Here is a 16,675-nt window from a genome sequence, read left to right on the forward strand (position 1 = left end):
AGACGCTGTGGCCAATGGCCTGAGGTCCGCAAAGCCGGCGATGTCATCTGTACCTGAAGCACAGGGACCAAAGGGGAGGGAGGATCCCCAGGGGAATGGGTGCTCACTGTAGCAGGGTGCATAGCACTGGTGGCAGAGTTTGCCAAGCGGCCAGAACTCTCCCTGGGAGAGGTGCAGAGCCCTGTCTGGGGATGCCGTGGCATGGCTGCTGTTCCCGTCGTCCCTAGTAGAATCTCCAGGCCCCTCTCTGTGTCCTTGGTTCCGGAAAGGAGCCCACATCCTGGCCTCCGAGACACGTGGCACTCAAGGATGGGCCCCCACTTGCAGGATCAGGCTGCCCTCCTGCCCTGGGCCAGGGCCGGACACATGAGCCCCTGCCTGTATTTCCAGGCCTCCCAGGCCACTCTCCCCTGGAGCGAACACCAGCTCTGCCTCCCAGAATCCCTGCTCTCGCCTCCCGTCCCCGGGAAGACCCCAGCCTTCCTACAGCCCGGGCTCGGGGCTTGCACCTCGGGGGAGTAGCTGCCTCCCCGTCTCTGCGGGCAGACCCCGTGTTCCCCACCCTGTCCCAGAACATGCTGCACACACAGCCTCCTGCACTTCCCGTCTGCGTTGTGTCTGTGCACCCCACGGAGCGGAGAACCCGTCCGATTCACCCCAACGTCCTCAGGACTCTGCCTGGAACACAGCAGTACTCTGGAGCACTGTGGGCGGGCAGGGGGGGGCAGGGGGGGTGTGGGGGGGTGGGAAGCCAGCAGCCCAGCTCAGAGGCACGGACACCAGAGACACATGAGAGCAGGCGGCGCCCCAGAGGGTGGAGACCCCGGGTCAGGGACACGCGTGGAGGTCCCAGAGGGAGGCTTCCCCTGGGAAGCCCCAGCTCCCGTTTGCCCCGCGGCCGCTGTTCGTTCAGGGAGGACAGAAGCCCAGGAGCCCCGACACCGTGAGGGCTTCTCACAAAACTCAGCAGAGCAGACCTGACTGGCCCCAAACCAAGCCCAGGGCTTTCCATTCAGATCCTCTTCCACTCTGATCAAGAAGTGATCCCATCGTGAACGCTTGGGGGTGACCCGTGGGGCCGGAGCACCTGCTCCCCCTGTGATGGTGGGGGTCGTGGAAGCAGAGGACCCTCCCGCTCCTGCAGCCAGGAAAGGGGGATGACGGCATTCGTTCTCACAGTGTGGGGACCCCTCAGCCCATCGGCACCTGCCCCGACCCGCCAGCCCAGCAGCCCCCGCTCGGCTCTGCTGTTGTCTGCTGCAGCCCGTCCCTGCCGCTGGTGGGCTCTAACCGAGCCGCCTTATTTGGGAGGCAGGGGGTGTTGCGAGAGCCCCTGTGGATTGGGGTTAGATTTCCTGAGGCCTCTGTCACAGGGTCATGGTGAAGATCCGGTGAGACTGAAGAACGAGAGGTTCCTGGCCTGGCGCCCTGGTCCAGGGACGCATGGACAGCTGTCGTTCCACCTGCCCTTCAGGGGTGGGGCAAGGTGAGCCGCTCCTGACCGCCTCTAGCTCTGCCTCCCCTCTGAGCCTCGGCCCAGTTTCGTTTTGTTTTAGCAGAAATAAAGGGGACACAGAATCCCAAGCAGGCGCCAGGCTCCGAGCTGTCAGCACAGAGTCCGACACGGGGTTGAACCCACAAACCCCGAGATCATGACCTCTGAGTCGAAGTCAGATGCTCAACCGACTGAGCCACCCAGGTGCCCCTCCGCCCAGTTTTAAAGACAGAACGCAGTCCCTCTCCAAACCCATGCGAGCCCATCTAGAGCGCCGAGCTGGTCATGGCAGAGGAGAGAACACCCAGTGGAACCCTGACGGGGAGATGTCGGCCGGGAGCAGTTCTGGCCCAGAAAGTGACTGAGACAGCCAAATGCTCGGCCTGGGCCTGAGTTGACGGCCCAGACACACCTGATGCTCAGGGCCTGGCCATGGGCCCAGAGACTGCGGTCTGGCTCCAGGACCACGGGGCACGCTGCAGAGCCCACAGAGGCCGGGCGGACACTGTGACCCAGGTGTGCGGTCGGATGGCCCCTTTGGGGCTCCAGCCATCACCGGACACGCGGGAGGAGGAGAGCCATGGGCGCCTGGGGCGAGGCGGGCTGCCATGGAGGGGAGGGGTGCGTGTGCAAGGGCCTCTCAGGGAAGCAGCCCTGCTCCGGGGGAGGAAACACAAGGTCAGCCTCACCTTTCATTTCCTGCCGTGAAAAGCTGCCATCATAGAGATCGCCGTGCAGAGATGTTGGCGGGTCACTGCTTCTGAGGGCTTCTGGGCAGGGTGGGCTCGGGAGCTCAGGCCCCATGGCGTCCTGCAAGGGGAAAGCCACCCGTCTCTTTTGCATATGGGCATCGGGCTCAGGAGGGGTCCAGCCACCAGGCCCAGGACCCTCCCCTGGCCTGACCATGGTGTCACTGGCCCCGGACAGACGCTTCTCTGCCAGGGTCCAAGAGCAAAGTCAAAACCCTGCAGAGCTTTGAGCAGCCCCTCTGGCCTTCGGGAGCTGCCCTGTGTCGCAGAGGAGAGCAGGAGGGCACGCGTGTGGGGGAGCACGCGAGATAGGTCCTTGGGTGGTTACCACTCCGGTCTCTGTTTTCCATCCTGTAAAATGGGTTGACCCCAGTGCCCGAAGCACCGCCCGCTCGCAAGGCCCTCCCACTGCTGGGGGACAAGAGATGAAAGGGAAGGCCCGGGTGGTGCCTGGGGGTGGGGGCTGCTCTGCACGACACAGCTGGGCTATTGGCAGTAGCTCCGCGGGGGCCCAGCTGGGACGTTCATCCAAACCTTCAAGTCTCCTCTTGGGCCTCCTGTTCCGTTGCCTCGACTGTGGAGAGCCCAGCACTGGTTTTCCCGGCCTCCCCATCCCCGTGGACTTGCAGACAGGCCCGGCACACCGAAGGCCCGAGGCAGAGCCGTCCCCGGGGGGTCGGGGCCGCCGGGCCGGTGCAGCCCCTGTGTCCTGGTGCCCCGGCACAGAGGCCACGTGCGCTCCCAAGTCTGGCTGCTCCGTCTCCTTCCCTGCGTGAGCGCCCCGGCACCTTCCTGTGGACGTGCGCGAATTAACCTATGTGTGCCGCCCGCCCATCCACGGAGGCTGAGTGGCGCCCACACGTGCTCCCGCTCGGGACAGGCTAGGAGACCCCTCCACGCCCGCTGAGCCCTCAGACGCGCGGAGTGCACTTGTCCTCTCTGCCCCGCCGGTCCAGCCGCTGTCGCAGGGTCTCTGGGCCCAGCCCCCTCCCAGCCTCCCGAGGCTTCTCCAGATCTTGCCCTTTGCATCGGGGTCCGGCAGGGGTGGCTCCAGACCGGGTCTGGGATTGCATCGGTAGCCCCCTCCTGGGGCTGGAAGCAGCGGGGACTCCAGAATTTCCACACAGGAGGGGCTTGGGGGCTGCAAGCTGGTTCAAAGGAGCTGGGACTCGTGGTTTTGGCCAGGTCACGTGTGGACCTGGTGAATGGTGTGTTTGTGCGAGGGGTTTGGGGGAGCGGGCAAGCGGGGCTCACTGCTGCCTGGGTGACGCCTCCCCTGAACGAGGCCCGTGGTACCGATGGGGCAGGCCCGGGCCGGGTCCAGCTGGCAGGGGACCTTCGCAAACAACCTCTCGGGTTCTTCCTGCTGTTCTGCCGACGGGGGACGCTGGCATGGGGCGCCAGGTGCGGGACCTCACGGTCTCAAACAAACCCTCTGTGAACACTGTTGCCAGTCTTTCAAAACCTCTCTGGTTCTCTCCTTGGGGGAAAACGCTAGAAGCAGAACCCCTGGCTCAAAGGACGTGAGCGATTTTTGCTTGGAGGAACCCAAACACACTGACACCCCGCTTAGTGGCGACCGGGATGTGGGTCTCGTGGCCTCTCTGCGTCCACATTTAGGTCCTGCCTCGTCTGTTAGGAGAAAATCTATGTCACTGTTGTTCAGTCCTCAGGCCTGTATGTAAGTCACTGCTCTGCCATTAACTGCCTGTGGCTGTAGGCGGTGCCATTTCGCACCGGCTTCCTGTTCTCGGGCTGATGTGTGAGGGCTCCGTTTACATTAGGGATGTCACGTTCCACCCTGCTGGTGGCCCACGCTTTCCCTTTTCTGTTGTTCGTTGCTGATTTCCCTGTGTTCCAGTTGTGTGTCAGGGCCCTGGACGTGCTGGACCACTGCTTGCGTCCAGGAGCCCCGCGTGTAGCTAGACTGTCTTCCAGATTTTCACGGTTTCATTTTTCCCAGACGCCCCCTAACGCCTCCAGAATCGGCCTTGGTGCCTGGTCAAAGTGAGCTTCTCAGTGGTCGGTTTTCGGAGACGTCGCTCCGATCCCACCATCTCCGCGTGACCTCTCCTCCCGATGCCCTGGTGCCGCCGTCCCCTCGCCCGCCCCCCCTTTATTACGCGTTCTTCCTGTTTAGTGGCGCTCGTCCTGTTTTTTGTCCTACAGAACTTCTCGGCCACTCATAGGAACTTTGCCGTCATTTTGACAAATTCTGCCGGGTTTTTGCGGAACGCGTGTCACATTCCAAACGGATATAAAAGTGCCCCGAGGAGTCACGGAGCTCACCCTCCCTCGGCAGACCTTTCTCCCCCTCGCCGCCCCCCTCCCTCCCTGGAGCGGCCGTGCCCTTGGCTGCACCCTGGGAGTCACCTGGACTGGGTCCGGGCAGGGTGATCTCTGGGAGCCCTGACACCCCAGCACCTTGTCCTCACTGTACCCACGGCAGCCAGAGTCCCAGGCCCACCTGGCTGTCCAGGCACCGCAGTTGTCCCTCTGGGAAAAAGGACTGGCAAGGTTCTGTCTCCAAAAGAGGGAGTCAGGACTTTCTCCTGGGCCCGGTGGGAAGCGCCCACGAGAGGTCAGGTCAGCAGTGCCCCGTGTGGGGCCTTTGACTGAAACACAACACCTTTTGCTAAAGAGGGAAAACAGACGGTCCCACGCTGCAGTCGTTGGGTTGTTTCAGGTGCCATCGGGTGGCTTTGAGCCTGTGTGTCGCGTCACAAGACTGAAGGGAATCTGGGAACGACTGCCTTGCTCCTTTTCAGAGAACAAGAGACTTAGCTGGAACCACCTTTCTTGTCAGCTTTTAATTACTGCTGGCTGGATTGGGAGCCCAGTCTCGCGGCTCCTCGCTGCTGTGGCTCCCCCTAGCGGCAGACAGAGCTGGTCTCGAACCCCAGGGGACAGGCAGAGGCTCTGAGCGCCCCTGGCCTCGGACGGTTGTGCGGCCAAGAGTCAGCGGTACTTGTGCAGAGGTGTCGTCTCACGGGCCCACGGTATCTCGTCCTCATGCAGCGGGATCTCCAGGTTACTACTCGTGGAACGCAGGCTCATGACGGCATGGAAACCACGGGCAGCTTCGGTGGCCGGTCTGCCAGTCGGCCAGGCCGTGTGTAGGTGGAGGCACGGCTTGCGCACGGGCTGTCATGACCTGTGGCCTGGGCGTCAGCTGCGGCACGAGACCTGCCGCGCGCCAGGCAGGATCGCTGTCGTGGCTCTCAGATGAGCAGCAGGTGCTCAGAGTTCCTCACCTGGCCTGGAGGCGGCTCCGTAGGCTCCTTCTCACCCTCTGGGGCTCCCGTGATGCACAAACACCTGATGAGCTGTTGCCTCCGAGTCCAGACTGGAGAGTCCCCACCAAGGGGCCTCCCCCAGTGTCTCCGTGCCTGACGCTGGCAGACTGGGCAGATGTTGATGAGGACATTAAGAGCTTGCCCCTCCCCTCCCCAGGCGAGGGAGAGTTGCAAGGTATGGTCCTGGACCTCTGCCACCTCCTCCAGGCAGTCTTCAGCATCCCTTTGCCCAGGAAACCCTGTCCAGAGGCCATGAGGGGAGTGAGATGACCGAGCCAGGCAGCTGTGTTAACTATAAAGCCACTGCAAGCACACAGGGGATAGGGTACTGAGCAGGGGAGGGGAGGGCTGAGCCAGGAGGGCCGTGAGGACCAAGCCGGCTGTGCAGTGAGAAGCTCCCCGGGACAGAGGGCAGGAAAGGAGTCTCCTAGAGCCTGGGCGGGGCTGCAGTGCCTCGAGGGACACGGACTGTGTCCACAGGTGTGAGCGAAAGCCCTTCAGCAGGGACTTGTGGAAGCCTCCAGAATCCCCATGTCCACCCCACCCTCCACACCCCTGCGTGGGTGATCCTTCCCCAACCCCTCATCCCATCACTTTTCTGTTTCAACCGCTCAGTGGGTCCCCACTGTCTGTAGGGGGAAAATAAAATCTGCTCCTGAGACAGGCCCCTGGGACCCCTCCAGCCACAGTGAGCATCTCCTGGCCCCCCAATCCTGGACGCCTCTCTCTCGTGCCACGGGCTCCCTATGCAGCTCCCCGCCTTGGATTGCTGCCTTTCCTAGCAGACGTGAGGCCCAGGAGATGTTGGTAGATAAATGACATTTCTAATAACCTAATTTCCATCAATGTAGGAAGGTTATGGAGAATATTTGAATGCCTAATGCTGTATCTGGAAAGGATCCCAAACATCGTGCAATCCGGAGTCCAAGTCCTCGGCCAGCTTCTCGGGAGATTTGTCTGATTACCATATTGGTGGTGGGTTGAGACTTCTCGGCCGAGCGCCCACTCACTCTGCAGCTCCAGAGGCCACTGAAGGGGGAAAGGCCCAGGCAGGCCCTGCCCTTGGGCAGCACACACTCTGGGCAGAGAGATGGCCTGGCCTGTGACCTCTGAGGGGGCGTGGCTCTTCAGAGTCAAGCCTTACTGACTGCGCCATCTTCACGCCTTACAGAGACTGGCGTGCTTGCTGGGTGCATAGACGACGGGTCCTCCCCTGGGGGGAGGGAGGCATCGTCCCCACACGGTGGATTTGAAACAGCTCCAACCCTAGAGTCTCTCCCCGGAGCCCGGGGCCTTGCCTGTGCCTCTCCTTCCCGGCCAAGCTCTTCCTGAATTCAAGAACCTTCTCCCTTTTGTTTGTTGTGTCACTGCTGAGCAGGGAAGCCTGCAGCACACCCAGCAGCAGACGGGCCAGCTTCGCGCGCCCCCGTGCCCCCCCCCACCCGCTCCGCCGCGGCACCGACGCGGGGTCTTGCTTCCTCGGGACTTGCACTTGTGCCCTCTGCCCACTGGCTCAGAAGCATTTCTCAGACATCGTATCCTTTCTTTTAAACATCGTATCGTTTCGTTCAAAAACATCCCCAGCGCATATCCCTAAAAGAACTCCTTAAATACATACATACGTGCATACGTATATAGTATATACGTATAGTGTGTGTGTGTATACATATATGTATATATGTATACACACACACACTATATATATGTATGCACGTATATACGCATATATACATGTATATATATATAAATAAATCCATGAAGCCATTATCAAACCTAGAAAAATTAATAACACCTTCTTCACATGATCAAGTATGCAGTCAGCACACAGGCTCCCGGGGGATTAGCTCCCCTCTGCCTTCAGTTCCTTCCTCCACTTCGAGACTTAGCAGCTTCAGCCCCTTTTGCTGTTGGAAATTCTAAGGCTGCTTCCAGCTCTGCCCTTGACCTGCTCTGACTGTGGCCGTCTCCAGCTCGGTCTCAGTGGCACCCTGGCTCCCGGCTCTGCCTTGGCCCTCTCTTTGGTGCCGTTCACTCCATTCTGTAAGTCCGCTCTCTCGGGACAGTCGCCTTCCTTCCCACATCCTCAGGGGCCACGCGGTTCCCGAGTCTACTCCTGTGTGTGGCCCCGGGAGCAATGCCTCCATCCATCCCCAAATCCCACGCGGCCCCTCGGGTGATGGCCTTGGTTCCTCCCAGTCCTCGATCCCCATGACCCGTCGGCCAGTCACCATTTGTTGACTCGCGGTCCCCGACATCAAAGACACTCTGTCACTTTCTCCTTTGTTGTGGCCACCGCCCTCGTTCACCTGCCTGTGGCGTCATAGCAGTCGCCCAGCTGGTCCTCACGGCCGGTGCCCTCCCCGGGTGCAGCCCTGTCATCCCCAAGAGTACGACTGTGGCCACGGTGCTCCCTGCCCGCTCACAAAGCCTTTCCGGAGAGACGTCTGATGGCTAAAGCCGACTTGGCCCCACCTGACTCTTCTCTCCAGCCTTCAAGTCCTTCTCCACGAAGCCCTCCTTGCCCCTTCGCCTCTGGCCCAGGCGTGGTGGGGGGGCCCCTGCATGCCCCACAGCTCACAGCCTGCAGCTCACCCTGGAGGGAGGAATGGACATCTGTGTCCTGCACGAGGTGCCCCTGCTGCCTGGGGACAGATGCCCCAAGTTTCATCCCGAGGCCCCAGGCCTCTCTTGTGCCTTGACCTCCCCAGCACGTGCCTTGTAGTCGTTCGATGACTAGCTGATCGTGGGCTCTCACCTCCCCGGCTTGTTTGGGGCAGGCCAGCATCCCTGAGGCCACACCTGGAACAGGACTCTCAGATTCCAGCCTGCCCTTGTCGGAACGCTGTCTCACTTCCCTTCCTGTAAAGCAGGAAGGTCTGCGCCGGCCTCCCTGGTGGCGGGGAGGAGGGCGTCCGTAGGCCTGCAGCTGCCCCGCCCCCGCTGTCAGAGCTGGCGTGAGGGGCAGCCCAGCTTGTGCAGGGCGGAGGCTTACTTCTCCGTGTCCCTGGTCCCCAGCCTCACTCGGACACGGACTTCTTCAACCGGTTCCTTTGATCTGGAGCTTTGCCTGGAGGTCACCTGGCATCGGGCACAGTGGGTCCCGGCAGTGGGATGTGGGAGGAGAGTAGGAACTGGGGGGAGACGCCCCGCGACCCTGCCTGCAGTGTTCTTTGTCTTGGCTCAAACTTGCCACGTCCCAGTGGGTGTGGGGCTCAGAGGTTACCTTCATTTTACAGGTGAGAAAAACGGAAGCACCCAAGCTTCCGGAGAATTCTCCAGGAATGCTCAGCTGGTCAGTGGTGGCAGGACACATCAGTGTAGCCACCTCATCCAAGGAAGCTATTTTTCTTAGAAAACAAGGCCCTCTGGCATCAAAATCAGAACATGGGGTTTCAAAAATTGAGAAAACCACGGGAGCGCCTGGGTGGCTCGGCTGAGAAGCGTCCAACTTTGGCTCAGGTCCCGATCTCACGTGAGGTTCACATCGGGCTCACTGCTGTCGGCACGGAGCCCACTTCAGATCCTCCGTCCTCCTCTCTGTGACCCTCCCCTGTTTGTGCTCTCTCTCCCAAAAAAAAAAAAAAGAAAAAAAAATTAAAAAAAAAAGATTTATCCATTCTTTAAAAAAAATGAGAGCACCATGAATAAAGCCAGTCTCTGGCAGCCTCATCCCCTGGGGCTTCCTGCATCGTGTCACCTGCCTCTCCAGACTTCCCAGGCCCCCCATTGCCTGCCTGGGCCCACGCCCCTCACAGGGGTCCCCGGTGGCCAGAACCTGGTGGCTGTTCCCAATGTACCTGACAGGTCCAGGGTTATATCACGGGGACAAGCTCAGGAGGCTGGTGGCCGGGGACGTTCCTCATTATACGTGACACAACTCATTATATATGACAAAGCTGGCAGGCAAGGACCCCCTTCCCATCCCTGCCCTTTCTTTATTGACTCAGAGCAGGGTCTGCAAACCAGGCCCAGGGGCCGAATGCAGCCAGTGCCCGTTTTTATATAAAGTTTTATTGAGACGCCCATTCGTTTGCTTACTGTCTGCGGCTGCTTTTGCCGTTCAGTGGCAGAGTTGAGTTGTTGCAACAGAGACCTGTGTCCCTCAAAACTTAAAATGCTGTCTGGCCCTTCACAGAAAGCTTCCCAAAGCCCTTTCCTTGGCAACACAGCCTTCTGGTTATGCAGACCCAAGTTCAAATCCAGCCCCTTCTGGGCCAAACAAATTAACCCCTTCAGGCTCAGTTTTCGAAGGTGTGACGTGAGGATAAACATCCTTCCTCTCACTTGAGTTTGGCGAATACAGTCCGCACAGGATGCGGGCTGTGGTTTGCGTTACACAGACCGCCAGTGGTTATAATGCAGTCGTGGCCTGGCAGGGCCTGGGTCTTGCTCTGGCGGGACGGTCCCTGCGTAGGCGAGGAGAAAAGCCCAGCAACAGGTGCCAGTGCACAGCTGGCTCGTCTGAGCGGCTTTCACCCCTGCATCTCCTGCCGGCAGGTGGTGGCAGTCAGTCGGTGGCAGGTGGGGACAGCGTCGATGATGGCGGAAAGCAGGGAACGTCACTGGATGAAATCAGATGTTCGGCACTCACCTGGATCACTGAAATAGCGGTGACAGAGCCACATTTGCGATTATGGGTTTGAAACTCTCAGGCCTCAACCTCCCTGCCTGTTGCAACAACTGTTTTTTATTTTTTTTTATTAAAAAAAAGTTTTAAAAATGTTTATTTATTTTGAGAGGGAGAGAGAATGTGTGGACGGGGGGGGGCAGAGAGAGAGAGGGAGACAGAGAATCCCACGCAGGCTCCGCGCCATCAGCACGGAGCCCGACGCAGGGCTCAAACTCAGAGACCGTGAGATCATAACCTGAGCTGAAATTAAGAGATGCTGAACCGACCGAGCCACCCGGGCACCCCGAAGCAACTTTTTAAGCCACAGTTTTTGAAACCAGCATCTTGGGACTGCAGCTGCCACGTGATCCCAGATCAGCCCGCATCCCAAGCTGGGGAAGATTAAGTGTCCTCAGCACACCTTTGCTGCCCTGTCCCCTGCTTGAGTCCCCTGCCTGGGCCCCCCTCCTCCTTGCCACACGTCCAAGCTCGCTCGGTCATGACTCAGAGCCTTCCCGATCTCACCCTCGCCCTTGCTCTGGAGGCACCGGTAGCAGAACCCCTCAAACCCCCCAAGCTCCAGACTTCCGTAGTTCCTGTGGCACGTCTATCGATCAGAAGGCCCGGAGCGGTGTTCCTCTGCACCCTCACGGTGCCAAGCCCAGAGCTGGGTCTGGACCAGTTATGAACACGTGTTGGACATAACAGGAGTTCTCGCTTGAACACCATGAAATCCCACATTTATGAGCAGTACTACACCAGATTCGAACCCGTCTGGCAGAGCCCAGGATGTGCAGAGTCTGGGCCTTCCTGCCTGTTGGGTGTATTGGTTAGCTACTGCTGCATAACAAATTTTCCCTGCACAGCTGCTTGAAACACACCTGTGCCGCTTCACAGTGTGTGGGGGCCAGGAATCCAGGCACAGCTTAGCTGCGTCCCCCGCTTTGGGTCTCTCCCAAGGTGCCAGCCAGGGCCGCTGTCTCATCCAAAGGTTGGACCGGGAAAGGGTCCATCTGTAAGCTGGTGTAGTCGTTGGCAGGACTGCGTTTCGTGGGCTGTTGGACGGAGGCCTTGATGAGCCTCTCCGTGGGGCATCTCCCGACGTGGCTGCTGGCTTCGTCAGAGCGGGTACGGGAGGGGGCAGGGCAGAGGGCCGGCAGGAGGGGCACGAGCTGTGGAGAGGCACAGTCTCCTGCAACCTCATCACGGTGCCACTGGCCACCACGTCTGCCATGTTCCATGGTCGGAAGCAAGTGTTCCCAAGAGGAGATTACATAAGGGAGGGCACGGGGAACAGAAGGCGGGTCCTCGGAGTGTCTCCATGATCCAAGGTACCGGCGTCCAGGGCTGTGGAAGGCGGGGTGCCCAGGACATGCCTGTGCAGCTCCTGGTTCATGAGGAGGAAAGACGGACGTTTCCGTGAGGAAAGACGGACGTTTAAATGCGTCAGCACGTGGTGACGTAATTACCGACAGTCCCAGCGGGGACACAGGCCAAGCAGGACCAATGTGCCATTCACACCCACTGGGCCATTCACCAGTCAGTGAGTGCGGGGGAACGAGCTTGGAGCGAGACACCGTGTTCAAGCCGCCTTACAGAGCGCCTCCTCCTTGCTGGCCACTGATCTGTACCCTCTCAAGACTTAGCTCATTTCGTCTCTGAAACCCACTGAGTCTGGTATTTTCTCCAATTTTACAAAAGAAGCTGAGTCTCGGGGAGACTGAACTGTGTCCGAGGTCCCTCAGGCTGAGCCTGGATCCTAAAACTCACCATCCAGGGCTTTTCCCACAACCTCCAGCCTGCAGCCTCTGTAGCCTGGAGTCCATGGCATTGATTACTTCGAAAAATAGGTTTTCTGTGACCAGTTTCCTGATTTTTCTTGTTAAGCTTCCTTAGAATTGTGTTTGTTCTGGCTCAGCGGTGAGGTGATTGGAGCAAAGACAGACATTTGAGCTGGAGGGCAGAGCGCCAGCCAGAGTGACAAGGCGCTGGGCCGAGGCGGCCACCCCTGGACCCCAGGAACGTGGCCTTGAATCCCCTGCCCACCCCCAGGCATGGTGCTGGGAGCCGAGCTGCCAGGCTAAGAGTGTGGGGTGAGTGGAGACCTGGGGCTGGGCCCTGCTCTCTCCGGCCCCAGCCTCCCCTGCATGAATGGCAGCGACGAGCCCCCGCCTCTGCGGGCCATGAGGGTGAAGTGAGCCCAGAGGCCAAGCTTCAATGCCACCCTCAACGCCGTTGTCATGCCCCTCGTGGGCTGCTAGGATTCCAGCAGCCGTCAGACTAGATGAGAGCACTCTACAGAAGGCCCTGCAGATTTCTGGAGACAGGGGGCTGGAGGTTGAGGAAGGGGCGATCCTCGTCTTCTCTGTTTATCACAGATTTATAAAACACCATCTTCTCACTTTGAACTGTCTGTCGCAGGCTTTAAAAAAAACTACCGTGTGATGTCGCACCGAATGGTCATTGACAGACCCTGAGTTTCTCGAGGCAGGGCTGGCGGCCTCGTAGGGCACCGCGGGCTTCGGGCTTTATGTTCGGTGACGGCAGTGATTCTCCTGTCTTTCTCCTGTGAGCTGTACCCCTGCCCAGAAGGGAACGAAGCCTTTGTGTCTGCAGGCCCGGCTCACCTTTTGAGATTCTGCTCCTTCCCGACTTCCCTGCTCTGAGTCATTGCTCTGTCTCCAGTTCTGACTTGGCCCCCACTGAGCTGAAGAGCCATGATCTGTTTAAGCCTCCTTTATGTATTGCGAAGGCCCCGGAGGTTAGATAATTACCCCGAGCTGGAGCCTGTCTCCAGGTATCCTGGCTTAGGGGAACAGATGTGCTGGCCAAGTGTGCTGAGAAGGTAAACTACATTAGAGAATTCTGTTTCCTATTTACTTTGACAGGAAATCAGGAAGAGTGTTTGGCCAGAAAGGGGTTGATGTAATTAAAGTGAACTGAGAAATGTGTAATTTTTTTGATCATATAAAGAAATACTTAACCTCGTTATATTAAAATGTTAACAATGATCCTCAAAGTATCAGTTACAAGTTTGCTCTACCCAAATAATGAATCACTGGGTTACAAAAAATGAAAGTAGAAACCTAACATGGCCTAGCATGATCTAGCATGGCCTATCATAGCCTAGAATTATCTAGCATGGTCTAGCATGGCCTAGTTTAACCTATCATGGCCTACCATGGCTTAGCATGATCTAGCATGGCCTAGTATAGCCTATCATGGCCTAGCATGGCCTAGCATGATCTAGCATGGCTTAGTATAACCTAGCATGGCCTAGCATGATCTAGCATGGCCTAGCATGATCTAGCATGGCTTGGTATAGCCTAGCATAGCCTAGCATGACCTAGCATAACCTAGCATAGCCTAGAATGGCCTAGCATGGCCTAGCATAGCCTAGCATGATCTAGCATAACCTAGCATAGCCTAGAATGGCCTAGCATGGCCTAGCATAGCCTAGCATGATCTAGCATAACCTAGCATAGCTTATCATGGCCTAGCATGGCCTAGCATGATCTAGCATGGCTTAGTATAGCCAACCATAGCCTAGCATGACCTAGCATAACCTAGCATAGCCTAGAATGGCCTAGCATGATCTAGCATAACCTAGCATAGCCTAGAATGGCCTAGCATGGCCTAGCATAGCCTAGCATGATCTAGCATAACCTAGCATAGCTTATCATGGCCTAGCATGGCCTAGCGTGATCTAGCATGGCTTAGTATAGGCTAGCATAGCCTAGCGTGATCTAGCATAACTTAGCATAGCCTAGAATGGCCTAGCATAGCCTAGCATAGCTTATCGTGGCCTAGCATGGCTTAGCATGGTTCAGCATGAATAGATGCCTGGTGTGGCCCCAGGTAGCACTGGCATCTGATGACCGTCTATCTGATATGACCCCAGCAGGTACCCTGCCTTGTCACCTCTGTACCCTCACCCTTCCCATTCCTGTCTCTTACTTCGCCCGTGCTTCCCTGGCCCGTTGTCCCATGTTAAATCTGCCCCATTTTTGGAGGATACTCTTGTTTCCAGGAAAGAGCCTGTGTCCCCCAGCCAGAAGTGACTTCTCATGGCCCTTGGAACCTGCCCTCACGTTACACCCTGTATCATGATTATTGTGACCTGTCTCTCTTGTTACACCTGTTTTCACATCCTTGTATCCACCTACCCCTCAGCGCCAAGCCTAAGGCCTGGTTGACATTCAGGAAATTTCCAGCACATTGTGCCATGGCAACAAATAACTACAGACTCCGCATGGCTGAAACACCAGTGGCAACTTCTCTCGTGCACCTTCCCCATCCTTCAAGGCCAGCTCTTTCTCTGCAGCTTCCTGTCGTCTTCTTTCAAAGACAGAGACTGAGGGGTCCGTCCCCGTGCAGGACCTGCTAGGTCAGGTGGTTGCGGGAAAAGAGGAGGTAACCGGCCAGGGAACCCTCTGGAAGCTTCTGCTGGGAGGTGGCCTATGTCACCCCTACCCACATGTCACTACCGCTCCCCTGTCATCGACCAAACTAGAGGCAGAGGCAGAGGGTCCGCAGGGTCCCTGCAGGAGAGAGACTTCCACAGGCCAGACGGATGACCCTCCCATGGGAGGGGACGATGTTTTGGTGGAGGGTGGAGGGTCTGTAGCTCAGGACTGTTAAGTGACCAGGTCATTCTGGTGATCCAGTGGGCCTGGAGCCAGGTGGCCATGAGCCAGCACTCTCTGCTCCCCAGCAAATTAAGACTGAGCCAGGGACAGCCATTTTGTTCCAGTGGCCGTTTGTTCCCCAGTGACTGATGGCTGGTGGCCACGTCGGGGGCAGCGAGTCCGCCTAGGGGGTTGAGTAAGCTGCCCGTCCTGCTCTGTGGGGCTTGCCTGCCAGCGTGCAGCCCCCAGCTCCCAACCTGCAGGGCCTCCCTACACAATCAGCCAGAAGCCCGGGAGATTCCAGAAATTTCCAGGCGCAGGGTGCCTCTAGAAGCTGCGCTGTCTCTCGCGGCTCCGTGGCTGCCAAGGACTGGTTCACAGCTGTGTGGCGGCATCGTCAGCCCCGACATGAGACGTGCGGAGAGAATCTCCACTCTGCACCTTCACCTTTGTGAGCCCCCCTTCGGTGCTGTTTGCAGGCGATCCGCTATCAGCAAATGCCAGAGCGCGCTGCGCTAAATTGCTTCTAAAAACTGATTTCACGCACATTTCCAAAGCATTCTATACACCACGGGGGCAAAGGGGGGAGAGCCATCAGACAAGGGCTCATCAGAGGCTCCATCCGTTCCCTCCGAACATGCTCCATGCCAAACCAGAACTGCATCTGGGGCCGTACACAAGGGGACTTTCCCCAGTCAGGTCGTCCTGCCAGGACGGAGACCCAGAAGCTTCCAGGAGCCAGAAAAGTAGGTCTCAAAACCGACACGCTCTGCTCTGTGTTTACACACATTTCTCTCTCTTCCCTGCCTGTGTCATCATCAAAGAAATCTTCACTCCCTGCGGCATTTTTTACGGCACAAAAGCTCTGTGCGACAGGACGGCTGGTGGGCACATCGGAGCATCTCAGCTTGGGGACGGCAGTTCGCGTGGCTCAGCCGCCCCGCACGTGACCGGCGGGTCTTGTCCAGGCACGTGGCCCCTGAATTCCAGGAGCCACCTCGAGCCTGCAGAAGCACTGGTTTCTGTGGACCTCCGTGTCTGGAGAAGGGTCGCGGGCCCAGAGTTTGAAAAGGAAACCTTGGGGTTGGAGATCGGGGGAGACCACGCACAGACGGTTCTAACCGACTACCGGGGTAACGGCCGTGCTCAATTTCGCCTTTCACGTTTTAATTGTACAACAGTAATTTTGCGATAGAGTTGCCGATGGCAAACATGCAAAAGACATTAACTTTATTTATGTTTTGGATTATTAATGTGGCTGTTAAAATTCCTCCAGTTAGTTTTGATTGAATTGTTTTTTTGTGTGATTCTGTTGTTTAATGGAGCGGTAAATAAGAATTTCTGATAATGAGGCCAAGCATCTGTCACAACAACCTGGTGTGGGTTATTAACATTTCCATTAACGGCAGGGTGGGCAGCGATAATACGGGAACCACACAGTTAGAACAAAATAAATAGTCGGTGTCAGGCTGAGTGGGTGTTAATTACTATTTGATTCTACACTGGGGGGGGAGAGGGGAAGGGGTGACTCTCGAAGGTCGTTCTCTCCCGAGAGCCAGCGTGCTGGGCTGTCGCCCTCGGACAGTGCTGTTGCGTGGTCTCCGTGCGTGGCCAGGAACGTGCTTGAGTCGGAAGGCAGTGCTCGTGGCCCCGCGGGCCGAGCCCCCCCAGACGGCTCCCAGGGCTCCGGCGTCCAGCCCAGCACAGCCCTGTTGGGGTGCACACAGGCGGGAGAAGGGAAGGACTCTCGGGAGGCAGAGAGGAGTGCGTCCCGCACAGGTGCCCGGCGAGGAATGCAGAGACGGAGCGGAGACGTGTCCTGTGTGGGCACACGTGCTCTCGGTGCCATCCCAGCTTCCCCAGGGCCGCCTGCCGGGCCACGGCCACGGTGTCCTCTC

At 58.1% G+C, this 16,675-nt stretch overlaps 1 protein-coding gene across 1 annotated transcript in view; it reads left to right on the forward strand.

The window, feature by feature from the left end:
- SDK1 (sidekick cell adhesion molecule 1) overlaps positions 1–16,675 on the forward strand; it is an 888,340-nt gene that overhangs the window by 829,313 nt on the left and 42,352 nt on the right. The window lies entirely within an intron of this gene.

Source organism: Leopardus geoffroyi, chromosome E3, assembly GCF_018350155.1.
Source record: "Leopardus geoffroyi isolate Oge1 chromosome E3, O.geoffroyi_Oge1_pat1.0, whole genome shotgun sequence".
Taxonomy (NCBI): Eukaryota; Metazoa; Chordata; class Mammalia; order Carnivora; family Felidae; genus Leopardus; species Leopardus geoffroyi.